We start from the raw sequence: 27,725 nt of genomic DNA on the forward strand, positions 1-27,725 counted from the left end.
CATTCTAAACAAATAGTAGCAATCACATGCATTCACTTTCATTTCATACCACATTTTCATCATTCCCTTTATTCTTTTAAACAGTCTGATCTTGAATGTTGATACTATTTTTGTTTTGCGCACTAATTCTGAAAATTCTCCATACAAATAGGTTTCCCATGCCCTCGTAGATCTATGCATTTCAGATGAAGCTACATGAAAAGATGGGAGAGAAAGTAATGATGATATACGGAAGAGGGCAAGGGAGGCTTCTGTTGAGTATGGGCACTGACATGGTGTAGTTGACCTCAATGGCCTATTTTGCATTACCTATTCTACATCTATATTACATACAATCTTGCATTCAGGACCCACAATTACTCTAAATAATTTACATCTATTCTATCCTTTCATAATATGGTATAGTTTTGTGATATCATCCCATAATCTGTACTAAGCATTTAAGTCTTTCTTTAGTATTAATTCATAACGGACAAGATTCCATTAAATTATTATCCCCTTTCTAAAGCCTTTTATAATGTGGAGCCCAATAAATAGAAGCCCTGAAGTTAGTAAAGGTGATACTGCCAAAAATTGAGAAAAGCATGGGGAGAGGAGTAGTTTGCTTTAAGTTTAAATTGATTTTGCTGTAATATAGTAGTTGTATAATGTAATCTTTTACTGAACTTTCCTTCCTCCTTTTTGACAAACATATTGATCTTACTAATTGCATGATAGAAAGTATAATCATCTCCCTCAATATTAGTATGGAAATGCCAATCCAGTTTGCTGTTGAATTGAATGCAGGTGGTTCTGCTATAACGTGTTTCATCAATGCAAATTCGCTATAATCCGCTTGACAGATTGGCGGCATTATTTCTAAAGTGTGAACTTTTAAAAGATGTAACGTGATTACATCACCAACACTTTAAAAACTGATTCTATTGCACAATTTCCCTATAATGCTGGGTTACGCAGGAATGCAACCATTGCATTATAGGAGAACTGACTGTTTTGTGTAGTACCATAAGACAATCTACAAAATTATAATAAGTAATAATTTTATGGTCATTGACTTATTCAACTCTATCCACAAATTTTATTTTAGATGATCATAAGAGAAACAGCACAGTAAACAGGTGATTGGTTAATTAAAACAAATGGTAAGAAGATTGTGATAACCTGCACAGTGATTATTAGACAAATGAGAGACATGGAAAACAATAAAATGCGGGAATTGGTAAGGCCAGTAAGATGCAAGTACATTGATATTAGGCATACAGAATTGTGGGGGGTGGAAATGGAGTAGAGATTTGGAAACTTGATTCTCAGCCACTCTGTTAACACTCGAAAATAACTGGATAACATGTTAAATACCAGTGTTAATCTATGTAAGTGAAATATAATTTTTCAATTGGCTCAGAGCAGACTCAGATCCAGCACCACATTCATCTATTTTCATTTTGGGGTGAAATGGCCTGCTGTGTAATCTCAGTTGTAACTTCTGGAGTCACTGAGGGCATTATCTAAGGATTATTTAGTTTAGAATACTGTTGTGTTGTATAAATTGTTTAACTGGAATGAGCATCCTGTAATATCATGACATGATAAATGTAAATACTCTAAATTTGGTGCACCACTCTTGGCATTCTGCTTTCTGCCTCCCAAGAAAAAAAAGGCATGAAGTTGGTGTATATTTGTGCAGTAGGTGTAAGCTAAACTTGCCAAGGAAGCTTAAGCCTTGACATTTTTAGCATAAAATCCTTTTCACATTGCGATAATTATTAATTAGCACTGATCAATCTCCAAGGCTGAAAATGAACTATTTAAGGATGAAGCCTCACTCCTTCATGTATTAATTATTCAAGAGTTTCAAAGTGTAAACTTTGCATTATTTTTAAATTCTGACTGCAAAATTCTTTTCTCTCTTAATACACTCTCTCTCTTAATACAATCTTCTTTTCCTTGTCTTTATTTCCCTTTCACTCTGTGACTTGACATTGAATTCACCTACTCTATTTTACACTTCCTTACTTGAATCTGACATGGTCTAATGTTGTTGTCACTGTGCTGTTTTCAAACATGTTCAGCAACGGAGTAGGCAAAGATATGTTGAGCTAAAGTGTGCAGCGTGAATTCTAAATATGAGCAGATGTTGTTAGTTGCATGGCAGCCACAGAATCTAGATAATGTTTTTAGGTAAATAATGTAATTTATGCTGTTCTGTTTGGTAAAGAGGCAGACACTAATCAGTGTCGTGGAGTTGGACAAAAGATGACCAAATAAGATTGCCACTTAACAGTTTTTAGCAATACAATGATGAGGCACTGGTGGCTTTGATAGCTGAAATCTGCAAGGTGAAAGGGAGAAAATATTGGGATCTGAAGGGTCTGAGCTAAAATGTTGATACATTTTTCTCTTTCAGATACTGATTGATTAGCCATACATTCTTGTTTTGTTTCTAATTTCCAGCACGCAACCTTACCCTTTTTATCTACTACTTTTAACTCTGCATAGCTGGTTACTGTTCACTATTTCAAGGTATTGGATAATTGAAACTCAATATTCCTATTGTTTTTGCTCAGTAAATTCATGGATATGTCTCCAAACTAGAAAAAAATGCAATTTGCTCCAAGAAAATGTCTGTACTGATCATTCTACATGTTTTATGTGGTTGAGGCAAGATTGTGACAAGTGAATATTGATTTTAGCATGACCTTAAAAATAATGCTAATAACTGGATTGAAAAATTGCAAACAATAAGTTAAACAACTTGCTGGCAGAGCTTATTTTAAACTGAAAATAATACTCTGCTTTAGCCTCTGATATCAAGGTTGAGAACAATAGAAAAAGCATGATATAAGTTGAGTGGTGCTCCTGGGAGTCTGAGGCAGCAGAAGGAAAACAATGGCATTTATCCTCGTGGAACACAGACAGCCATTGACTTTTTTTCTAAACTGCTGGGTACCCCACTTCATGCCAGAAACTACACTGACCTAGGTTACTGTCTGGGTTTACGCTGGCTTTGTCCTATAGAGCTCAGGTGGAAAAGGTTGTTCCTTCTCTCCACCAGCATTCAGTGTGCAAAGCAGCATCTGTGCTTTCCTTTCTGCATCATTATAATCCAACACCATAGTGTGAAGGGCAGTTCCTGGCTTGCAGTGTTTGAAATCTTTGCAGCTGGTTTTTAAATTTGGTGTCAATGGTGTGAATGCTGAAGGTTTGAGTAGTGGCCAGCACTTCCACTTCCTTTGCTGTGCCATTGCATGAAATGGGCACTGAAGAGCCAGGTTGCAGAATTAATTAGTAACTCTCAGCGATTCGTTTAACTTCATCTGTGCACTCTGGAGTACCTTTACAGGGATTCACAGCTGCAATCCAAGCAATGGCGTGATATGCTATGTTCTTTGACTGACTCCCATTCTCCACGTGGGTTGTACGTGTCCCGATTAAATCACACTAGATTTTACTAAAAAGCTTCTAGCTGTTGGCCCAGATATGCTTTACTTTTCAGCTGTTAAAACACAGGTTTCTTCACGTCATCTTTCATCTCAGCACCACAGTTTGCTTCTTAAGGAGGGGTTGCAGCTGTTCATTCTCTCCAATGGGTGCTCATTCGCCCCACCTGAATCCTTTCCAATTGGTTGGGGGTAACTAGGGAACAGTTTCTTCTGGAAATGGGTTTGTGGATCAACTCAATCATCACCAACTCGATTGCCTTGCTTAAATCCACTCAATCTTTGTTCTTCAAGGTGCATATTTAAGTGAGCAGGGTATGGAGTTTATGATTCTCTCCAGGAGAAGTGTTCAGAGATTTTTTGTAAGTAGCTGCAATGTTAATCCTGAATCCACTGGTCAAAAACAAGCTGATTTGTCTCTCATACTTGAGATATGACAGGTATTTCCTGACCGAATGGAATATTTGACAGTATGTTGCTGCACTAACTGGTACACACTTAAGACAGCATTTTGTATTGCCTTGTAATCAGTGGCACTTTACTCAGGCAAGTGACGGTATACTATGTGCACTGTCCTCAAAAGCTTACTCTGCAGGATTAAGGCCCAATGCTAGATTGACCACTAACTGCTATGTTACTTGCTTGAAAAGAGACAAAGTTTCTACCCCCACTTCTTCAATCTTAGGAATTAAATCAATAAACTGAGTTGCCTCCGCCCATAATTCTGAGCCAGTGTTATCTTCATGGAACATTGTGTACAGTTCCAACTCCTCAGCTGTTTTAGTTCAAATTCCTGAACCTGCTGTTTTTCTGAAGTTCTCTCTTCCCAGCTTTCTCTTTCCCAGCTTACTTTCCCTTTTCTTTGAAATTCTAATTTCTGCTGCTTCAATCTTAATCTCTCTACTGGTACTCTCTAATGGAACTTAATCTGTTCCATTGTCCTCAATTTCTCCCTATAAACAGTTTGCCACTCCTTATGAAATTTCAGGTTTTCTGGCTTTTGGGAGAAATTCTAATACCAAAAGCCACATATATCTTTTAACTGTTTGAGGGATAGAACTTTTAAGTCCTCAAACTTCTCCCTCCTCCAGTTCTGCTAGGAACACATTGCCATCAAATGTCGACATTTCTGTAATACAGCAATGCAAACACAAGTAAGCCTGTTACTGTTTTTCATCATCAAAATTTGTTTCAAAGTGACAATTTAACCATTCCTTTTTTTCTCTTTTTGTCTGTGGTTAAAATTGTAGCACAAATCCCCAAATTGATACAAAGAAACCTGGGCGAGGTTCTCCAAGTTAATATAATTTCAGATGGATAGACGAAATCGTTAGACTCTTGGGTTGGGAGGGATAAACTGGCTCCCTTCTTTATTCACCTGACCCCTTGGTCGGTTATAATAAAGGTTAGTTAAAAAGCATCCCTCCCTTGTGCATGTCTTGATCTCAGACCAAACAAATTTATCTTTTTTTAAAAGAACGAATTTAGCCAGGGCTTCAACAGTAAACAAAGAGTGAGTTTATTAGTTATGAAACGTGAAAAGAATTAGTAACACAACACACCTAGATGCATATTAGGAATAATAAGTAAATCCAAAAAGAAGTAAAAAGTTTAAAATAAATATAAATAAGTCTCTCCGGTGAATCATGAAGAGGAGATGGCGGAATGTTGATTTCAGAATTCTTTACTTGTGGTTAATTGTAAAGCTTGTTTTGACAGTCGATGGTTTGCAGCACTCAGAGCAAAAATAAGAGTTCTTCTTGTTCTATTTCTCTTTGACTGGCTTACAGTCTAGTTGGCTTCTAGCACTCAGATCACAGAATCCCTATGGTGTGGAAAGAGGCCATTCGCCCATTGAGTCTGCACTGATGCATTCCACTCAGACCTTCGTCTCCATGCTATCTCCATTACTCAATTTTTACTATAGCCAAATTCACCTAGCTTGCACATCCCTGGACACTCTGTGGCAACTTAGCATAGCCAATCCACCTAACCTGCACATCTTTGGACTTTGGGGGGAAATTGGAGCATTTGCAGAAATGCAAACCGACATGGGGCGAATGTACAAATTCCTTACTGACAGTCATCAAAGGCTGGAATTGAACCCGAATCCTTGGCACTGTCAGGCAACGCAGTGGCCACTGAGCTACTGTGTCAGCCATTCAAAAGAGTTGGATTATTATACTTTGCTGCATATTAGAATGTATCATATAAATTTTGAAGAAAGATAACATCAAGCCTCGAACGTCCATGGCTAATTAAAGAGCTGACAATCAAGTTAAAATTGACTTTTTGTAAGGTTTACATGTACAATCAAATTGAGGGAGGAACACAATAACATTTGGAATAATTTTAAGGAGAGAATTTTCAAAATAATTTGAAGGCGCACTGAAGTGTTCCACAAATATATCAGTAAAAACAGATTTGTTTACAAAAGTTAGGAACACCTCACAGAAGAGACTACTTTGGTGAGGTTGAGTGAAAATTAACACAGAGGTATTTAATGACTCCACTTTACTGTTTGAAGAAGGAGAATTATTTTGGGGAGGAGGTAAATCCTAAATTGTTCAAATACAAAATGAGTCATAATAATAAAGCAGTGGTAGAAGCATTAATTAAGCTAAAGGAAGATGAAGTAGCAGGACTTAATAGGATATACATGGGGATCCTTAGGGAAACAGGGTAACAATTATCATGGATCTTAGAAATTATAATTGAGCATTGTGCTATTGACTGGATGTAGCGAGTGGATTGGAGAGTGCAAGTTGTGTTATAGCCATTTTCAAAAAAGGGAGGCATCTCAAACCTCATAACTACAGATTAGTTAGTTCAACATGATTGAAGGAAACATTTTTGAATCTGTAATGAAAAATTAATTATTAAGCATCTTGATGAAAAAAATTTATTAGAAGCAGCCATTATGAATTTCAAAACGAATTTGCTCGACAAATAGAAGAAGGCCTCACTTTATTGTATTTCAGAGCAGAGTTTGTAGCCAGTTTCAAAACCGGATGGTGGAAATCATCCTACACTTATTACCTCTTCTCTTGAAGCAGATGATGTGACAAAACATTATGCATCTTTATGTTCTCCTTTTCTTTCCACAAAACACTAATGTTGCTGGTGTCTTATTCCTACATTAAATGGATCTACATATGAAAAAGGAAAACAAGAATGGCTATAATCACAGCAACAAATGAACTTGAAACGTGAAATGTCAAATAAGGCTTGCTCTCATTCTGCGCAGCTGTAAATATATTTTGAGTTGGGAATCAGAAGTGAATCACTAGAATAAATGATCATTTTGTAACAAATGAGCAGGTATCCTGCAATATCCAGTAAGCTTCTGTTTTCTTATGCTTGTCTGTATAAACAGCTTCATAATTTAAGCAGAATGGAATACCTTCACTTTTTGCAAGCACTTTAATTCCTTTGCATCATAATCTTGATAATTGACCAAGTTGTGTAAAACAGATTAAGCTAAATGAACAAGCTCTGTGTGCTGATTAGTGACTTTTATGCATTTCACATTTTTGCTTATGCTGATTATGAATATTTGGAACTGGGCACTATTATAATTCTTTTTACTGATCGACTAACCCTTTGAAATCTCTGTGCTCCTCCAGCTGTACATCCCTGATTTTAATCATTTTACCACTGGTGAAAGTGTCTTCAGCTGCATAGGCCCAAAGCTCTGGAATCCCTTTCCTAAATATTTCTGCCTCTCATCCACTCATGGCATGTGACTGAAGAACGTAAATCGTCCTGAACACTAATTCGATCCAGGGCAAACACATCTTGTGGTAAGTGGTTGCTGGGCCTCTTACTGACATATTTGGATCATCGATAGTCACAGATGAGGTGCCAGAAGACTGGAGATGGCCAACGTGTTGCCACTGTTTAAGAAAGGTGGTAAGGACAAGCCAGGGAACTATAGACCAATGAGCCTGACGTTGGTGGTGGGCAAGTTGTTGGAGGGAATCGTGAGGGAAAGGATGTACATCTATTTGGAAAGGCAAGGACTGATTACGGATAGTCAACATGGCTTTGTGCGTGGGAAATCATATCTCTCAAACTTGATTGAGTTTTTTGAAGAAGTAACAAAGAGGATTGATGAGGGCAGAGTGGTAGATGTCATAGAGATGTACAGCATGGAAACAGACCCTTTGGTCCAACCTGTCCATGCCGATCAGATATCCCAACCCAATCTAGTTCTACCTGCCAGCACCCGGCCCATATCCCTCCAAACCTTCCTGTTCATATACCCATCCAAATGCCTCTTAAAATGTTGCAATTGTACCAGCCTCCACCACTTCCTCTGGCAGGATCTAGATGGACTTCAGTAAGGCATTTGACAAGGTTCCCCATGAGAGACTGGTGAGCAAGGTCAGGGCTCATGGAATACAGGGAGAACTCGCCATTTGGATTCAGAACTGGCTCAAAGGTAGAAGACAGAGGGTCAAGCTGGAGGCCTGTGACCAGTGGAGTGCCACAAGGATCAGTGCTGGGTCCATTACATTTCATCATTTATGCTCACATCCAAATCATTTATATAAGAGGTACAGTTAGCAAGCTTGTTGATGACACTAAAATCGGAGGTGTAGTGGACAGTGAAGAAGGCTACCTTAGATTACAATGGGATCTTGATCAGATGGGCCAATGGGCTGAGAAGTGGCAGATGGAGTTTAATCTAGATAAATGTGAGGTGCTGCATTTTGGGAAAGCAAATTTAATATACACTTAATGGGAAGGTCCTAAGGAGTGTTGCTGAACAAAAAGTCCTTGGAGTGCAGGTTCATAGCTCCTTGAAAGTGGAGTTATAGGTAGATAGGATAGTGAAGGCGGCGTTTGGCATGCTTTCCTTTATTGGTCAGAATATTGAGTACAGGAGTTGGGAGGTCATATTGCGGCTGTACAGGACATTGGTTAGGCCACTGTTGGAATATTGTGTGCAATTCTGGTCTCCTTCCTATTGGAAAGATGTTGTGAAACTTGAAAGGGTTCAGAAAAGATGTACAAGGATGTTGCCAGGGTTGGAAGATTTGAGCTATAGGGAGAGGTTGAATAGGCTGGGGCTGTTTTCCCTGGAGCTGAGGGGTGACCTTATAGAGGTTTATAAAAGCAGGAGGGGCATGGATAGGATAAATAGACAAAGTCTTTTCCCTGTGGTGGGGGAGTCCAGAACTAGAGGATTTAGGGTGAGAGGGGAAAGATATAAATGAGACCTAAGGGGCAACCTTTTCACGCAGAAGGTGGTACCTGTATGGAATGAGCTGCCAGAGGAAGTGGTGGAGGCTGGTACAATTGGAACATTTAAAAGGCATCTGGATGGGTATATGAACAGGAAGGGTTTGGAGGGATATAGGCCGGGTACTGGTAGGTGGGACTAGATTGGGCTGGGATATCTGGTCGGCATGGACGGGTTGGACCGAAGGGTCTGTTTCTAAGCTGTACATCTCTATGATTCTAAGTATATGTGGCTCGAAAGCTACAGCTCAGAATAATTGAGATTGGAGGCCAGATTATAGATACTGTGACACATCAGGGTGGGGAAAAGCAACCTGGACACTTTGTTCCAAGAGGTGTTCAAACCCTTCTGTCAGCAGAACTTGAGAGATGGTCAATCATCAGGGTTAGAAGGCAGGTATGTGGGGGGGGAAGAAAAAAAAAATCAGCATGTAGCAACTGTGTTCAACAGATATGAGGTGCTTGCTACCTCTGTGATTGAGGAGAAGGACTGCAAGATAAATGGGTGAACAGATAATTGCACTAAGTTGAGAGTCATGATTCAAGTTTGAAGAATAATAAAAAAAGACAATGGTATTGATAGAACAGATTGTATTCGGAGACAGATACTGCTGTCTGCAGCTAGAACCAGAAGCTCTAAAGTTGCATTGCTTGCCCGGTGCCAACATTAAGGACACCTCCACAAGGTTGGAAAAGAGCTTGGAAAGGAAAGAAGATGATCTATTCTTGTGGTCCTCATGGAAACCATTGGCATTAGTAGAGAGAATCTGAGGAGTTAGGGTCCAAATTAAGAGACAGAACAAAGTTAAGCAATCATTTCTGAGTTATTATCTGAGCCAACTGTCCCGGTATGAACGTGATTAGCGAATTAAATGCATAGCAGAAGGAGTGGTGTGAGAAAAATAGGTTTCCATTTTTTGGGCACTGTAATTGGTATTCAGAGAAGAATGAGCAATTCTATTGGGCAGGGCTCTAAACTGGGCTGGTCCTCTGCTCTGGCCACTTGTATAGCTGGGATTGTGGACAGAATTTTAAAGAAGAAAATGAGGGAAAATATTCATGTGGAAAGGAGATTTAGAAATCCAAAGAGAAAGTCAAGGCATTGCAATAGTATAGCATTGTTGATGAAACCAAATCAGAATTGGATAGGAAGGGACAGGGATTTAAAAGAAAATTGAATAAGTGAATAAGGTCATTGCAGAGAATAGAAGTAAAGCAATTAAATTATAGATTCTTTACCGAATACACAAAACATTTGCAATAAGATAGATGAAGTAAAGGCACAAACAGAGCTAACATAGATAATTGCCATTGCCAAAACATAGTTACACAAAAATATGGTTACAGATTGTCAAAGCTGGAAAATAAACATGCCAAAGTAACAATATTTGGCAAAAATTGAGAGATTGTCAAAGGAGGATGGACAGACTTTATCATAAAGAATGATCAAAGGGTATTAGTGAGAGAGGATCTGGCCTCAGAGGATCATGAAGTAAAATCAGTTTGGGTGGAAATTAGGAATAGCAAAAATTAAAAAAAAAACACAGCAAGAGTAGTTTATAGGTCCTCTAACAGTAGTCATACCATTAGCAAAAGAGTATTAAATAGTAAATTATTAGTGCTTATAACAAAGGCTATTTAATAATTGTGAAGGATTTCATATAGGCAGGGACCAACAAATTGGCAAGGATGATCTAGAAGCTTAATTTATTGAATGTTTTCGTGGCAGTTCCTTGGAGAAATATGTTGTGGAACTAACTAGGGATGAAGCTATCTTGGTGTTAGTATTGCATCATGAAACAGCGTTAATTAGTAATCATTTAGTGGAAGATCCACTGAGAAATATTGATCATAACATTATTATATTTCATGTTAGATCTGAAAGTGACATGTTGCATTTTTTTTAGTTCATTCACAGAATGTGATTGTGACTGATAAAAGCACCACTTGTTGCCATTCCATAATTGTCCTTCAGAGAGTGGTGATGAGTTGCCTTCTTGCACTGCTGCAGTCTATCTGGTAAATACACACACACACAAAACGGAGGAGGAATTCCAGAATTTTGATCTAGAAACAATGAAGGAATGGTGACATGGTCAGGGTGGTGTTTGACTTGGAGGTGAATTTGCCAGGTGATGCTCTCATGTATCTGTTGCCCTTGCCCTTTCAGGTAGGACAGGTTGCATGTTTAGAAGATGCTGGCTGAACAGCCTTGGTGAATTGTTATAGTGCACCTTATCAATGAAACACACTGTTGTGACTGAACATCGGTGTTCAAGGAAAGAAATGTTGAAGGTTTTATTTTAGAAGAGATGCCTCTCAAGGAGGCTGTTATATCTTGGATGGTATTGAGTTTTGAGTATTGTTGGAGCTGCACTCATCCAGGCAAGTGGAGAGTATTCCATTATACTCCTTTCTTGTGCCTTGTAGATGGTGGACAGGCATTGAGAAGTGACAGAAAGTTCCTTGCTCTTCAACACTTTCACACTGCCCACACTTCCTTCAAATGAATAGCATTTGATTTCTTCATACTTCTTTTTGTCCATCCCCTGAATCAAAACTCTCCTGAGGGTGGTTTTCAAATACTTTTTCTTGGAATTCTGTACAATTGCTGTTCCTAGCTAGGTTTTAAAAAAAAACACAGTTCAGAAGCTCAACATAGTGGTAGATTCATTTCAGGAACCAAGGGTTCCACAAAGCAAAAGGATTCCTGAACATTTGGTCCCATTGAAGTTCTTCCTCACAACCGCCGTTACTCTCCAAAACTAGAATTCTTACACTTTCATCTTTTCTTTCTGCAAACTCCTGGTATTTCAGCAGTCCTTACAGGTCTGTGACCTTGTGACCGTATTGTCAGGTGTAGCAACCTTTGTTCTTGGCACTTGTCTTTGGTTCAAATCAAATTAGCTTTCTTTAAGAAGCAATTTTGTTTCAAGAAGCAATGGGTATACAATGATAGTCTCATTTTGTGATAAATATATCTGGGATAAAAAAACCCCATCAGGTTCATTAATGTATTTTCAGGAAGGAAATCAGAGAACTTTGCCCAGTTGAACTCATAAGTCACTCCAGATTCACAGGAATTAAAGTGACTTTTAACAGCCCTCAGAAATGACCCGTACAGTTACATCAAAGCTTTTACAACAAAACTTTAATAACTCCCAACACAACATTTTGTGAGAATACTTTGCAGTGCTCCAAAGAGGCAAATCATCACCATTTCAAGGGCAGTTATAAGAGGATAATGAATCCTGATATTGCCAGCATATCTAAATCCATCAATGAATTAGAAGTAATTTAACTGTGTTGGGATAGAATTCAATTTCTGTGGTTGGATCAAGCATATCGATTTAATAAAAAGCTAACTTTCCAAATATTGACTGGAAATATTATGGTTCAAGTACATTAGATAGGTCCATTTTTGTTTAGTGTGTGCAAGATGGTTTCCTGACACAGTATGTAAACAAGCCAACAAAGGTTGAGGCCACATTAGATTTGGTACTGGGTAATGAACCTGGCCAGGTGCTAAAGTTTGGAGGTAGGTGAGCACTTTGTTGATAGTGACTATAATTTGGTTATGCTTGCTTTAGCGATGGAAAGGGATAGGTATCTACTGCAGGGCAAGGGTTATTGCTGGGGGAAAGGCAATTATGATCCGATTAGGCAAGATTTAGGATGCACAGGATGGGGAAGGAGACTGCAGGGGATGGACACAATTGAAATGTGGACCTTGTTCAAGGAACAGCTACTGCATGTCCTCGATAAATATGTACCTGTCAGGCAGGAAGCGATCAAGTGAGGTTTACTAAAGAAGTTGAATCTCTTGTCAAGAGGAAGAAGGAGGCTAATATAAAGATGGCGCTTGAGAGTTACAAGTTAGCCAGCAAAGACTTAAAGAGAGAGCTAGGAAGAGTCAGGAGGGTCCATGAGAAGTCATTGGCAGATAGGATCAAGGAAAACCATAAAACTTTCTATAGGTTTATCAGGAATAAAAGAACGACTAAGGAAAGATTAGGGCCAATCAAGGATAGTAGTGGAAAGTTGTGCGTGGAGTCTGAGGAGATAGGGGAAGCACTAAATGATTTTTATTTGTCAGTATTCACACTGGAAAAAAAAGACAATGTTGTTGAGGAGAATACTGAGACATGGGCTACTAGATTAGATGGGATTGAGGTTCACAAGGAGGTGTGAGCAATTCTGGAAATAGGTAAGTCCCCTGGGCCAGATGGGATTTATCCTAGGATGGTCTGGGAAAACAGGGAAGAGATTTAGAGCCTTTGGCTTTGATCTTTATGTTGTCATTGTCTATAGGAATAGTGCTAGAAGATTGCCGAATAGCAAATGTTGTCCCATTGTTCAAGAAGGGGAGCAGAGACAACTCTGATAATTATAGACCAGTGAGTCTTACTTCTGTGTGGACAAAGTATGAGAAAAGATTATAAAAGAGATAGGATTTATAATCATCCAGAGAGGGATACGTTGATTAGGGATAGCCAACATGGTTTGGTGAAGGGGAGGTCATGCCTCACAAACCTTATTGAGTTATTTGAGATGGTGTCCAAACAGTGCATGAGGGTAAAGCAGTTGATGTGATGTATATGGATTTCAGTAAGGCATTTGATAAGGTTCCCACAGTAGACTATTGCACAAAATACAGAGGAATGGGATTAAGGGTGATTTAGTGATTTGGATCAGGAATCAGCTAGCTGAAAGAAGACAGAGGGTGGTGGTTGATGGGAAATGTTCGTCCTGGAGTTCAGTACCTGAAGGATTTGTTTTGGGGCCACTGCTGTTTGTCATTTTTATAAGTGACCTAGAGGAGGGCATAGAAGAATGGGTTAATAAATTTGCGGATGATACTAAGGTTGGAGGAGTTGTGGATAGTGCTGAAGGATGTTGCAGGTTAGAGGGACATGGATAAGCTGCAGAGCTGGGCTGAAAGGTGGCAAATGGAGTTTAATGCAGAAAAGTGTGAAGTGATTCACTTTGGAAGGTGAAACAAGAATAAAGAGTATTGGGCTAATGGTAAGATTCTTGGTAATGTAGATGAGCAAAGAGAACTTGGTGTCCATGTATATAGATCCCTGAAAGTTACCATCCAGGTTGATAGGGCTGTTAAGAAGGCATGTTAGCTTTCATTGGTAGAGGGATTGAGTTTTGGAGCCACGAGGTCATGCTGCAGCTGTACAAAACTCTGGTGCAGCCACACTTGGCGTATTGCGTACAGTTTTGGTCACTGCATTATAGGAAAGATGTGGAAGCTGAGATTTATTAGGATGTTGCCTGGTATGGAGGAAAGGTCTTATGAGGAAAGGCTAAGGGACTTGAGGCTGTTTTTGTTAGAGAGAAGTTTGAGAGGTGACTTAATTGAGACATAAGATATCAGAGGTAGTTTCTTCACTCAAACTAGTCGGGGGGGGGGGGTGGAATGCACTGCCTGCAACAGCAATAGACTCGCCAACTTTAAGGGCATTTAAATGGTCATTAGATAAACATATGAAATACCGCAGGATGGATCGGCTTCAGATTCGTTCCAGAGGTCAGCACAATATCGAGGGCCAAAGGGCCTGTATTTTGCTGTAATGAGCCATGCTCTAAACAAAAAAAAAAGGCCCCTCTGAAAGCTCACAGTAATGTAGCCCTCTCAACTTGATCTTTAAAATGTGTAATGGAGATTAAACTACAATAGCAATAGTGTACGAAAATAAAACAATGTTATATGTGATTCCCACAAGTCAAAGCAAGTTACATTGGTTGGCTCCCATTTCAGATGGTTATTACAATTGCCCAATTGCATTGGGAGACATGTTTCGCATTGAAAAAGCAATGTCATTAACATTTCTGGGAGCGTTTCTGTGCTTTTCCCCCAGATCGGTGTTCAAACAAAAGATGGTGAATTGTATCAAAAATTGCGTATCTCTTTGGCTGTTTGTTATAGACAAATAGGCAAAACTCAAAAACACTGATTTTGCAATAGGAAAACATTTGCTAAATAATACAGACTTGTGTTACGAATTAAGCTGACAACCAATTACATTTTGTCAGTTGGGCTTGCGATGCATGTAATGAAAGCTACATATATTAAACCACAGGGCTTTGTTCTTTGCAGACAGAAAGAACGTGTACATAAATTGCATCTGTTTCAACTCAATAAAACAGGCGACAGCCATTCTCTGTTAATTTCTCAGGGCAACATTTGACTAATCAGAGGCAATTTACATGGTTTAAATTGAAAGATGCTGACAGTTAACCATCAGTCATCTCATAACTGATGAGGTCTCTTTGGCATTACCTGTACCAATTGGAGTGTATTTGCCAACCAGACATCACTCTCTTCTCACAGTGTAAATTATTTTCTTCTCCCTCTATACTGGTATCTCTTGCAAATTGTCCTTATAAGTATAAGATGAAAAGTTTTGACAAAATGTTAATATTTTCAGTAATATCCAAGTTCTGTACTACCAAATGATAATATGCTTAAGTGACTTGCTAGCTTGTCAAGAGCAGGTTACTCACCTAACGTCCAACTTGGTGGTGTCTCCTCGTGAAAGGCTCAGATCAGTGGGCATTATCTCAGAATAAGGGGTCACACATTTAATACAGAGGTGAGAATGAATTTCCACTGAGGGTGCTGAATCTCTAGAATTTTTTTAATATAATCCACAGAGTGTTATTGAAGCTGGGTCATTAAGTATATTCAGGCTGAAGAGATGGATTTTTAATCACTAAGGAAATCAAGGGTTGAGGGAAAATTCAGGAAAGTGGAATCGAGAATTATCAGATCAGCCATGATCTTGTTGAATAGCCTAAAACACAATGGGCTGAATGGCCTATTTTTGCTCCTTTTTTTAAATAACCTTTTAGTGTTGTCCTGGTTAAGTGAGAAGTGTTTTCCTGGAGCGTCGGAGGCTGAGGGGTGACCTTATAGAGGTTTACAAAATTATGAGGGGCATGGATAGGATAAATAGGTAAAGTCTTTTCCGTGGGGTGGGGGAGTCCAGAACTAGAAGGCATAGGTTTAGGATGAGAGGGGAAAGATATATAAGAGACCTAAGGCGCAACTTTTTCACGCAGAGGGTGGTACGTGTATAGAATGAGCTGCCAGAGGATGTGGTGGAGGTTGGTACAATTGCAACATTTAAGAGGCATTTGGATGGGTATATGAATAGGAAGGGTTTGGAGGGATATGGGCCGGGTGCTGGCAGGTGGGACTAGATTAGGTTGGGATATCTGGTCAGCATGGACGGGTTGGACCGAAGGGTCTGTTTCCATGCTGTACCTCTCTATGACTATGACTAAACATATTGATGGTGGTTAGAGTCAATTTTAATTTTTATTTTCAGAATTTTTCCTGTATATCTTGGATAATAAAACTTTTCCCCATGTAATACTGCCAATCTGAATTTTATGTGCATTACAAATTGCTTTAGTATTTTATTATCTATTGGAAAGGGGGAATTTTGAGTATGCTTCAAGTTCTAGCAATGTAAAATATTTTTCAATCAAAATGTAGCTATATAACAGAAGACAGGAATATGATTTCTAAATCTATTTCTGGCACAAACATATGCACAGCACACTTCAGGTCTAAAAACTGCTGATCGGTTGACATTTGGCTTTTTCCTCTATTAACTCTGATTATTAGAATTTTTAAAATTATAAAATCTCAACAATATCAGATGGAACAGGGAAATATCCAGGCTGAAAAGAAAGAACAAGTATTTCTTCAATTAATTCTTTATGGGTATTGGTCATTGCCAGCAAACCCTTTGAAGTGACTTGCTGGACTGTTTCAGAGGGAAGTTAAGAATCAGTCACATTGCTGTGGGTCAGTATACGGGCCAGACTGGATGAGAACAACAAATTTCCTCCCCTGAAGTGAATTCCTGTTTTTCTTACAACAATCAATGATAGATTTAAATCAAATTTAAATTACACCAGCTGCTGTGGTGTGATTTAACCTATCACTCTGGAATGCTTGCCTGGCGTCTGGGTTATTAGTGCAGTGATATTATCACTACACTATTGTCTCCCTATAGGTCATTAGCAATATTATCCTAGATTTATTAGTTCAATACTCAACAGTATCAGATAAGCAAACATAAATTAAGAAAAACAAATCACTGTTATTGTGAGGAGTTGAAAAAGAATACAATTCAATTTTGGTTATGCAATAGACTCGAGGTAAATCGATCAACAACAATAGGAATCTTGGACTTTATAAACTGAGCTGTGGCATACAACAGCAAGGAAATTAGATTGAGCCTTTATAGTAAGAAATGAAATTAAATTAATAATAAGAAGTGCAGTTGGGTCAGATGGTGTGGAATCTGTGTCGGTAGGATTAGGGAACTGCAAAGGTAAAAAATTTGGAGTTATTTATAGACTCTGAACAGTAGTAGTCAGGAGCTGGGATGCAAGATACACACCCTCTCCATCTTCTGGTGTAAGAAAGAAAAAGTTACAGTGATCATGGGGAATTTCAATATGCACGTGGACTGGAAAATCAGGTTGGTGGTGTATTGCAAGAAAAGGAATTTGTGGAATGTCTACGAAATGTCTTTTTGGAGCAGCTTGTTGTGGAGCCGACTAGGGAATAGCTGATACTGGATTTAGCATTGTGCAATGAGACAGACTTGATAAGGGAGCTTAAGCTGAAGGAACCCTTAAGGGGCAGTGATCATCTGATTGAATTTATTATGCATTTTGAGAGAGAGAGAGAGAGAGAGAGAGAGAGAGAGAGAGAGAGAGAGAGAGAGAGAGAGAGAGAGAAAGTAAAATCAGAGGTAATGGTATTACAGCTGAATAAAGGCAACTCCAGAGGAATGAGGGATGAGCTGGGTAGAATTAACTGGGAGAGGAGCCTAGCAGGAAAGACAGTGGAACAGCAATGGCAGGAGTTTCTGGCAGTAATTCAGGACACACAGCAAAAATTCATCCCTAGGAAAAAGAAGCATGATACAGGGAGGATGAGGCAACCATGGCTGACTGGGGAAGTGAGGGATAACATTAAAAAAGAGAGAAAGCATATGATGTGTCGAAGGGCAGTGGGAAACCAGAGGATTGGGAAGTTTACAAAGACCACAGAAGGCAAATAAATAAATAAATAAATAAATAAAGGACAGAAAAGATTGAATGTGAGGTAAGCTAGCCAGTAATGAAAAAGGAAGACTGTAAGAGTTTCTTTAGATATATAAAGGGCAAAAGAGACCATAGTGGACATTGGACTGCTGGAAAATGACGATGGGGAAATAGTAGTAACAAGGAAATGGCGAGGAACTGAATAATTATTTTGCATCAGTCTTTATGGTGGAAGACACGAGTAATATCCCAAAAATTAAAGAGAGTGAGAGGGCAGAGCTGAGTATGGTGGCCATCACCAAGGAGAAGGTGCTAGAAAAACTGAAAGGTCCGAAATTGGATAAATCACTTGGACCAGATGGACTACATCCTTGAACTCTTAAATGAGATAGCTGAAGAGGTAGTGGAGGTGTTAGTGGTGATCTTTCAGTAATCATTAGGGTTAGGAGGGTCCCAGAAGACTGGAAAATTGGTAACATGACACCCCTGTTCAAAAAGAAAGTAAGGCAAAAGATGGAAAATTACAGGCCAATAAGCCTAACCTCAGTAGTGTGTAAGATTTTGGAATCCATTGCAAAGGATGAGTTTTCTGAATATTTGGTAATGTATGGTAAAGTAGGACAAAGTCAACATGGTTTCATCAAGGGGAGGTCATGACTGACAAATCTGATAAAATTCTTTGAGGAGGTAATGAGCAGGTTAGACCCAAGGAGAGCCAATGGATGCTATCTACGTGAACTTCAAATAGGCCTTTGACAAGGTGCCACATAGGAGGCTGCTGAGCAAGCGGGAGAAAGTGAGGACTGCAGATGCTGGAGACCAGAGTTGAAAAATGTGGTGCTGGAAAAACACAGCAGACCAGGCAGCATCCGAGGAGCAGGAGAATTGAAGAAGGGCTTATGCCCGAAACGTCAATTCTCCTGCTCCTCGGATGCTGCCTGGCCTGCTGTGTTTTTCCAGCACCACATTTTTCAACTGCTGAGTAAGCGCCCATGGTGCTAGAGGCAAGGTGCTAGCATGGATAGAAGATTGGCTGTCTGAAAGCCGACAGTGGGGATAAAAGAGTCTTTCTTAGGATAGCAGCCAGTGACAAGTGGTGTTCTGCAAGGGTCAGTGTTGGGAACACAACTTTTCACTTTACATATTAATGATCTAGATGAAGGAACTGAGGCCATTCTGGTTAAGTTTGCAGATGATACAAAGATAGGTAATGGAACAGGTAGTATTGGGGAGGCTGCAGAAGGATTTGACAGGTTAGGAGAGTGCGCAAAGTGGCAGATGGAGTACAGCGTGAGAAAGTGTGAGGTGATGCACTTTGGTAAGAAGAATAGAAGCATAGACTATTTTCTAAAGGGGGAGAAAATGCAAAAGTCTGAAGTGCAAAGAGATTTGGGAGTTCTAGCCCAGGATTCGGTCAAGGAGAACTTGCAGGTTGAGTTAGTAGTTAGGAAGGCAAATGCAATGTTAGCATTTATTTTGAGAGAACTTGAATATAAAAGCAGGGACGTACTTCGGAAGCTCTATAAGGCTCTGGTAAGACCACATTTGGAGTATTGTGTGCAGTTTTTGGTTCTCTATCTCAGGAAGGATGTATTTGCTCTGAAGTGGGTTCAAAAGAGGTTATTGAGAATGGCCCCAGAAATGAAAAGCTTAACATATGGGGAACGTTTGAGGATCTCAGGTCTACACTTGATAGAGTTTAGGAGGAGGAGGGGGAATCTAATGGAAACAGAATACTGAATGGTCTGGAAAGAGTGGATGTTACGAAGATGTTTCCATTGGTAGGAGAGACCAGGACCCAAGGGCATAGCTTTAGAGTAAAGGGAAGACCCTATAGGATGAAGATAAGGAGAAACATCTTCAGTTAGAGAGTGGTGAATCTATGGAATTCACGACTACAGAAGACAGTGGAGGCCACATGATTGAGTATATTTAAGACTGAGATAGATAAGTTCTTGATTGTCAAGGGTTCAAGGGTTACAGGGTGAAAGCAGGAGAATAGGGGTAGAGAAACTTATCAGCCATGATTGAATGGCAAAGAAGACCCGATGGGTTGAATGACCTAATTTCTGCTCCAATGTCTTATAGAACATAGAACATAGAACAATACAGCACAGAACAGGCCCTTCGGCCCACGATGTTGTGCCGAACTTCTATCCTAGATTAAGCACCCATCCATGTACCTATCCAAATGCCGCTTAAAGGTCGCCAATGAATCTGACTCTACCACTCCCTCGGGCAGCGCATTCCATGCCCCCACCACTCTCTGGGTAAAGAACCCACCCCTGACATCTCCCCTATACCTTCCACCCTTCACCTTAAATTTATGTCCCCTGGCTTTGCCCAGTTGGAGTGTTATGTGCAAGTCTGGGAGACACATTTTAGTAAGGATTTAAGGCTTTAGAGAGTGTAGAAAAGTTTTATAATAATAGATAAAGGGATAAAGGATTTCAGTTGTATGGATAAAATTGGTGAAGATGATACTGTTTTCCTGAGAGAAGAGACAACAGAACAGTACAGACCAATGTGACAATATTCCTTCTGAGGTGCACAGTTGCATAGCCACTTTGAGGGTCTATGCATGCCAACTCGTGCTGATACGTTAACTTTCAGCAAATTTTGAGAACATTTGTAGCTCAAGTTGAGGTTCTGGATGTAGCTTTGCTTGCTGAGGTGGCAGGTTCATTTTCAAATGGTTTCATCACCTATTAGGTAACATCTTCAGTGAGCTTCCGGATGAAGTACTTCTGATGATTCCTGCTTTCTATTTATACGCTTGGGTTTCTTTAGGTTAGTGATGTCACTTCCTATCACGATATCAATTCCAGTTTGTTTTCTCAGGGGATGGTAAATGGGGTCCAAGTCAATGTGTTTGTTGATAGAATTCCGGTTGGAATGCCATACTCCGAGGAATTCTCATACACGTCTCTGGTTGGCTTGTCCTAGGATGGATGTTTTGTCCCAGTTGAAGTGGTGCCCTTCCTTATCTGTATGTAAGGATACTAGTGCGAGAAGGTCATGTGGTTTTGTGGCTAGTTGATGTCCATGTGCTCTATCAATAAACACATTGACTTGAAGCCCATTTACCACCCCCTGAGGAAAAAAAAGGAAATGACATCAACCTAAAGAAACCCAAACATATAAATAGAAAGCAGGAATCATCAGCAGTGCTTTGTCCGGAGACTCACTGAAGATGTTACCTAGTTATGATGATGAATTGGCTGAAAATGAACCTTCCAGCTCAGCGAGCAAACCTACACCCACATTAACTTTCAGTTTTGGAAGTCACTGCATGCATGAACCTTATATCTGTGCAGAAGAAAAAAAAGGAAACACAAGTCTGAACAGATTACACAGAGAGAAACTGTTTCCATTCTTCAAATGATCCAGAAGCAGGTGAAACCAATAAAAGATGGATAGTTACAGAACAAATGGCAACATGAAGAAAATCCCTTTTTTAAAAAAAACAGGTTGAGTGGTTTTAGGAACACACTGCCAGAGTGTACAGTAGAAGCACTTTGAAAACAAAATGCCCCGTATGTGTATTCAGAAAAAAAATGCTGAACAGCCAGAAAAAGCAGGGACTTGGACTGAGCATTGTTCTGAGAGAACTGGCATACATAGGATAGGCTAAATGGCCTCCTGTGTTGTAACCAATCGATTCTATTAAAAAACCCTGAAAATCCCAATCCTACAAATTTTGAAATATATACAGCTCTGTACTGTAGTGCATTCTAAACTTGATCTCACTTTACCTAGTCGTATCTTTTTTACACACCCCTAAATTGCATTGTGGTAAGGTACTCAACATTAAATTTCGCTACCAAAATGTGATGATAGTATCAAAGGGAGATAAGCCTCAATGTCAAGGCCAGACATTGAAGGTGACAACACACATTTAAAGGGACACTGCCGTTGTTTTAAACCCTTGTGCGGGATACTTTGCCAGGTTTATAATCAGAGCAGTAACCAATAATATGACACTCATTGTGGAAACGTATCATGTCTACTGGTGAGGGAAAAATAATAACTGTAATTGCAGGTTTAAAAAACGAACAGGAAACAGCATTGCAAAATGTTGTGCTGCGGCAGAAATAGCATTTACCCAGTGTTTTCACACCCGACATGGCGCAATGCTTTTTTTCAGCCCTTGGATTCTATTACAGGAACTAAGACTGCCACCTCGCCCCCCACCCACAAATATCCATGCACCGACAACGCCCTTTGAAGAATCTTTTGAAAGAACCCAGTTTAGTCCCGGCGATGAGCAGAATCTTAATTGTACAATCCTCGTTTCCAGTCATTGCAGGCACTTCCTCTTTTTTAAAAAAACGTACATAAATTGATTTTATAATTAATCAGATCCTTAGAGTGGGAACTGCTCCGATGTCTGGCAATGTAAGCTCGTTATTTCGCTAAATCATGCTTCCCTTGCTCACCAGCCAGAGAGCTGCGTGATTGTGAAAGCTTATCCAAATTATCTCCCGTTGATCCGACAAGTTTTTTTTACCCACCTTTCTTCCACAGCACAGTGAACCCTCCTATTTATCATATATGCCATTACTTTATACATATATGAACGGTAGGTATAAGAAGCAAAACCCTCCCTTTTAGCAATTGATTCCATTTTTAGTCATGTTGTGACCTAAATGGTGTTACAAACCTGAACCAAATGACGTACAATTGACCAACCCGGAAGTAACAGTTCTTGCACTTTCAGCCTGAAACTGCCTTTTATTGAAGATTACTTCCCGTTTTAACAAACTACGCTTTTTCTCTCCCTCTCGGCAAGGTACAGTGCGATCGTTTTATTTTCCATTAATGAAAACCGGACTAGCATGTAAATTATTTTCTCTTTAATGAATGTGCTTATTGGAATGTGATGCTTAGTTGGATTCGATGAGATGGATTTCCTCGCACCTGGAGAGGAAATTAAATTAGAATTGTGCAAAGGATAGTGAGGGAGACAGATTTTTCTCGTAGTCTTCTCAATAGTGTAAGAAATGATTTATTTTGAATTGTTCAAATGTAGATATAAATATGTTACCGCATCGCCCTGATTTTTCGAATGTATTCCTTTCTTACTGATCATATCTCACTGAATGAGAAACATTCATAGCCTAAAGGTTGAAGGAGGATAGTGCAGCTGTAGAGGGTGACATTTCCTCTAGGTCCAAAAGCCCGCCTTTTAACATAAATTCCCATGTTTGTTTGCTTGTTACTGTTTTTGTAGTTCAGGCCTGCTTTGCAAGATTAGAAAAAAAAAGTTGAATATTAGTCATGAGCAGGCTTTTTGTGCTATTACATTGTGCAGTGGGAATTGATTTTAATGTTCACTTTCAAGTTAATTAACTTTGGTTTTAAAAATGCCACGCATTACTGTTCTTTAATTTTGGCAAATAGAAAAACAATATTTTGGATCTATTTAACTCTGATACTTTTTATAGGTATTTCTTCATTAATCACCATGAATGAACCATGGTGTGTGAATTATGACTACATGCAAATCTGAATTGTTGCTATTGCTTCTAGACAAATTGTGAGATTTTGGAATTATTCCTTTATTTCTGCTGGTCTCAAAACTGAGGTTATAAAATCAGAAATATGTTTTTAATTGAGTACAATGTCAAATCTGGTCATACATGATGAATGATCTTGACTGATTAATCAAGAGGAGCAAAGTGTCACTTTTCTCTAGAAACGAAGGCATTAAGTAAATAATCAACAAGCCAATCTCATCTTCACTTTTTAGAATCTGCATGGTCAGTTCAAATGCAAATTTGGAAGAGACCCCAGAATTCAGCACCAGCGGTGATCTTGTGTATGATACTAGGATATCTAAACTAAATTAGTATCTTGTAGAAAGTATTTATCAACTGTGACATTTCTCACAAAGAGAATGATAGAATCCTAGAATCATGGAATCCCTACAGTATGGAAACAGGCCCTTTGTCCCAACAAGTCCACATCGACCCTCCGAAGTATAACCCACCCAGACGCACTCCCCTAACCTATTATCCTATATTTACTGTGACTAAGCACCTAACATTCACATCCCTGAACACTATGGGCAATTTAGCACAGACAGTTTACCTAACCTGCACATCTTTGGATTGCAATGCAGTCAAATATGTGTCTGAAATGTAATAGTTTAAGTCTGACACTGACAAGAAATACTATTGATATTTACAAGACCTTTAATACATTACCAGTTGATCTTCTGTGGCCATCACTCAGCAAGTCAGAGCATTTGTTTTGCTGATATTTTCATTCTCACTTACTTTAGTCTGTCTTTCTCAGCTTTTCTGGGAAATTTTTAGTTCTGCCCTTTTTTCTCTTAAAGGGAAGGTAAGGTTTAAAAAAAATTCATCTCTGGAGGAGATGGGACTTGAATCAGGGTCTCCCGGTCCAGGATTAGGGATGCTGTGCCTTAAGAAGGGCCTTTGTTGGTATTTGCAGTGGGTTTTTAGGTTGAATGTGGGTCCTCACCAATCATGTTTACTTCACTACTTCAAGTCCATAACATTGACAAACCCTTCATTTTCCTATGACCTGTTTCCCTTGCTACAGTCCCCAAATGCTCAATATACCAGATATTACACTTTAAATAAACTACCTATTGAACCTTTGTTTCTTCCTTTCCTCTTGCTACATGCACATCTTACTCTTAAAATTGGTTTATGAAGACAGGAATACCGTACTTCGCAATGCACAACATATTATTCTGCTGATGAAAGAGAATTGTATTTGAGTTGACCTGTTGCTTTACACCCTTATGAATAAATGTGATTGGATCAGTTACAATATTATTTTTATGTAGATGTACAAGTCCTCAGCTGTTCACCAACACCAAAAAAGTTAATTTTTCCATGGCAATTTATTATATTTTCAAACCCATTCTCCAAATTCCTGAATTACTCTAATTTCTTAAATATTTATCTCCCTTGCACAGTGGTTAGCACTGCTGCCTCACAACACCAGGGTCCCAGGTTTGATTCCAGCCTTGGGCGACTGTCCGTGTGGAGTTTGCACGTTGCAAAACCTGCGCCCACACCTCCTCCCTCACCTCCATCCAAGGCCCTGAAGAAGCCTTCCACATCCATCAAAGTTTTACCTGCACATCCACCAATATCATTTATTGTATCCGTTGCTCCAAATGCGATCTCCTCTACATTGGGGAGACTGGACGCCTCCGAGCAGAGCGCTTTAGGAAACATCACTGGGACACCTGCACCTATCAACCACACCGCCCTGTGGCCCAACATTTCAACTCCCCCTCCCACTCTGCCAAGGACATGAAAGTCCTGGACCTCCTTCACTGCCGCTCCCTCACCACCCGACGCCTGGAGGAAGAACGCCTCATATTCCGCCTCAGAACACTTCAACCCCAGGGCATCAATGTGGACTTCACCAGTTTCCTCATTTCCCCTTTCCCCACCTCAGCCCAGTTCCAAACTTCCAGCTCAGCACTGTCCCCATGACCTGCCTATCTTCTTTTCCACCTATCCACTCCACCCTCCCCTCCCTGACCTATCACCTTCACCCCACCCCCATCCACCCATTGTACTCTTTGCTACCTTCCCCCACCCTCCTCCCTGACCTATCACCTTCATCCCCACCACCACTGACATATTGTACTCTATGCTACTTTCTCCCCACCCTCCCCTCATTTATCTCTCCACCCTTCAGGCACTCTGCCTGTATTCCTGATGAAGGGCTTTTGCCTGTAACGTCGATTTTCCTGTTTCTTGGATGCTGCCTGAACTGTGCTTTTCCAGTGCCACTCTAATCCAGAATCTGGTTTCCAGCATCTGCAGTCATTGTTTTTACCTACATTCTCCCCATGTCTATGTGGGTTTCCCCTGGGTGCTCCTGTTTCCTCCCACAGTCCAAAGATGTGCAGGTCAGGTGAATTGGCCACGCTAAATTGCCCATAGTGGAAGGTGCATTAGTCAGAGGGAAATGGGTCTGGGTGGGTTACTCTTCGGAGGGTCAGTGTGGACTGGTTGGGCTGAAGGGCCTGTTTTCACACTGTAGGGAATCTAATCTTTTAAATATTTCCAACATGATTTTGTAACTATGGGTGTATGGGACAGTGAACCCTAAGTTATCATACCCTTTTAGTAAAGATTGTGTTTTTTCTGGGCTAAGTTTTAAACTGACTTCCCTTACTAAAGAAAAGTTTATTTTCCTCTCTACCCTATTATTTTTAAACATCTTAATCAAATAACGGTTAATCATGGTTAGAAAATATAATCTAAGATTTTCTGATGTCACAAATCCCTCCAGCATTCACCTCATGGTAAACTGTCAAGGATTTTCATCAAACTAATCTATCCTCTCTAAAGTGGGCACCCAGAATGAAATACAACATTCCAATGGGACTTTGGTGGTGCAGAAGTACTTTCTCGTGTACATATTCTATATTAATTTAATTCCAGTAGCACATTTCCTTTTTGTACCTGTGAATTTGTTTTTGAATAGTTTTATTCACTGAATCCTCAATGCTTCAAGTTAAACAATGCTCTAAACTGCATTTGTTCCACAGCACTGAGCTGGCCCTTCATATCATCAAGTCTGCATTGAACTATCTCCGTTAATCCCACTTTCTAGCACATGGCCCATAGCCTCGAATGTTATGACATTTTAAGTGCTCATCCATGTTCTTTCCAAAGGTTGTGAGGTTTCCTGCCTCTGCTGTCCTCCCAGGCAATGCATTCGATTTCTACCACCCTCTTGATGAACAATCTTTTCCTCAAATCCCCTGTAAACCTCCTGCCATTCACCTTAAAATGACATTATCACAAGCATACTGCCTCATTTCATAGCCATAACCATTTTCACTTACATAATGTCTTTAAGGTTAAAAATAAACTCCAAAATATTCACAATCACAGAATAAAAGTAAATAGATTGCTGAGCTAAAGAAAGATACATTCAGAAAAACTATCAAAATTTTGGTCACAATTAGTTTTAAAGAGGGAATTGAAGAAACAGAGATGGAAGTTTTTCCTGCAGGAAATTTGTCTGAAGCCAAGTTGAATGAAGGCTTGGCTACAAATGTTGTAAAGGGAGGTGAAGTTGCACAAGAGATATGAATCATCAGAAGTGCGGTGTCGAAGCTCAGCTCAGGGTCATATTAAATACTTCATGGATTTAATGGCTTTGAAGTCTGGTTCAACCTGTGCTGTAGGTGAAATCATTGATGAGGGTAAATAGGAATTAAATACTATTGTTTTGATTGTCCCAATATTTTGCTATATTAAACTGTATCGGCAAGTTGTCTAATATATTGATTGACCTATTTGTAACTTGCTGCTATTTTGAAAGTTAGTTATGCCTTGAGGTTGTCATCATATCCAAGATTCATTGTACCGATATTTTGCTGAGCCTCTTTAATTAATATAAAACATGCATGTTGTCCAAAATGCTGCTTCCTATCTTCCAACAAATCCCATTCAATGTTGTTACTAATTCTGAGTGCATCATTTTTAACAAGTAATCTATTTTATAGAGTCATAGAGATGTACAGCATGGAAAAAGACCCTTCGGTACAACCCGTCTATGCCAACCAGATATCCCAACCCAATCTAGTCTCACCTGCTAGCACTCAGCCCATATCCCTCCAAACCCTTCCTATTCATATACCCATCCAAATGCCTCTTAAATGTTGCATTTGTCCCAGCTCCACCACTTCCTCTGGCAGCTCATTCCATATATGTGCCACTCTCTGTGTGAAAACGTTGCCCCGTAGGTCTCTTTTATATCTTTCCCCTCTCACCCTAAACCTATGCCCTCTAGTTCTGGACTCCCTGATCCCAGGGAAAAGACTTTGCCTATTTACCCTATCCATGCTCCTCATAATTTTGTAAACCTCTATAAGGTCACCCCTCAGCCTCTGACACTCCAGGGAAAACAGCCCCAGCGTGTTCAGCCTCTCCGTATAGCTGAAATCCTCCA

The 27,725-nt window shown here is 39.7% G+C and overlaps 1 protein-coding gene and 1 long non-coding RNA gene across 5 annotated transcripts in view; one reads left to right on the plus strand and one right to left on the minus strand.

Annotated features, from left to right (window-relative positions):
- The window catches only part of LOC140477231 (uncharacterized), a 43,797-nt gene extending 21,405 nt beyond the window's left edge, over nucleotides 1–22,392 (minus strand). The window contains exons 1-3 of one of the 2 annotated variants that reach the window (XR_011960681.1): nucleotides 22,280–22,392; nucleotides 14,977–15,076; nucleotides 6,477–6,586 (exon numbers count right to left, since the gene is read on the minus strand). This is a non-coding gene — a long non-coding RNA (uncharacterized lncRNA). Of the gene's footprint in view, nucleotides 1–5,077; nucleotides 6,587–14,976; nucleotides 15,077–22,279 lie in introns of those variants that run through there. The other variant, XR_011960680.1, reaches the window with a different exon arrangement.
- fam49bb (family with sequence similarity 49 member Bb) overlaps nucleotides 22,328–27,725 on the plus strand; it is a 187,587-nt gene continuing 182,189 nt past the window's right edge. Inside the window, exon 1 of one of the 3 annotated variants that reach the window (XM_072570759.1) lies at nucleotides 22,328–22,347. The gene's annotated coding sequence lies outside the window, so the exon portion shown is untranslated. Of the gene's footprint in view, nucleotides 22,348–22,410; nucleotides 22,558–27,725 lie in introns of those variants that run through there. The other 2 variants (XM_072570763.1, XM_072570756.1) reach the window with 2 other exon arrangements.

This window comes from Chiloscyllium punctatum, chromosome 5, assembly GCF_047496795.1.
Source record: "Chiloscyllium punctatum isolate Juve2018m chromosome 5, sChiPun1.3, whole genome shotgun sequence".
NCBI classification, from domain to species: domain Eukaryota; kingdom Metazoa; phylum Chordata; class Chondrichthyes; order Orectolobiformes; family Hemiscylliidae; genus Chiloscyllium; species Chiloscyllium punctatum.